Below are 1044 nucleotides of genomic sequence, written 5' to 3' on the forward strand. Positions count from 1 at the left end.
GGGAGGCTGAGGCAAAAGAATTGCTTAGGCCTGGGAGTTTGAGGTTGCTGTAAGCTGTGACACCACGGCAATCTACCCAGGGCAACATAATGAGACACTATCTCAAAAAAAAAAAAAAAAATATATATATATATATATATATGAAATTGAAATGATAGTCAAAGATCTATCCCCCCAAGAGTCACTTAGTCTAGGCAGTTGTATTACCAAGCTCTCCTGTGGCATAGAAAAAGATAGAAAACTAACCCTGATACCAAAATAAGTAAAGTAGAAGACAAGGAGCAACACCCTTTATCTAAAAAGATGAGTGCAAAAATCCTAAGTAAAATTCAGGACTGTGTGAAAATAATACATCATAATCCTGTGAAGTTGGTCTCAGGAATGCAAGATTAATTAAAAAATAGAGATCTGTCAATATAATTCACTACATTAATTGAAGAAAGAAGAAAATAAATTACTTTCTTATGTGTCAGCAATTATCCATCAGAAACTGTAATAGACTGATTCCATACATGAAGTGACAGATAATATAAGGACCTTTATGAAGAGTACTATAAAACTTTTACTGAATGACGTGAAAAAAACACATGACTAAGTGGATAAAAATAATGTGTCTGTGATGGTAAAATTCAATACTACAAAGATATCAGTTTGTTTTGAGATAGTGTCTCACTTTATCACCCTTGGTCGAGTGCCATGGTGTCATAGTTCACAGCAACCTCAAACTCTTGGGCTTAAACAATCCTCTTGCCTCAGCCTCCCTAGTAGCTGGAACTATAGGCACCTGCCACAATGCCCAGCTATTTTTAGAGACGGGGTCTTGCTCTTGCTCAGGCTGGTCTCAAACTCTGGAGCTTAAGCAATTCACCCACCTCAGCCTCCCAGATCAGTTCTTTAATTTATATAGGTAATGCAATTCTAATCAAAACCCCAAAATGGTTTTTCATGGAAATTTGCCAAGGAAATACTGTAGAAAAACACGGAGAAAAAGAAGGGAAAGTTGCTTTACCAGATATCAAAATATTACAAAGCTATAGTAAGTAA

Source organism: Otolemur garnettii, unplaced genomic scaffold (assembly GCF_000181295.1).
Source record: "Otolemur garnettii isolate 467f Iridium unplaced genomic scaffold, OtoGar3 scaffold00049, whole genome shotgun sequence".
NCBI lineage: Eukaryota > Metazoa > Chordata > Mammalia > Primates > Galagidae > Otolemur > Otolemur garnettii.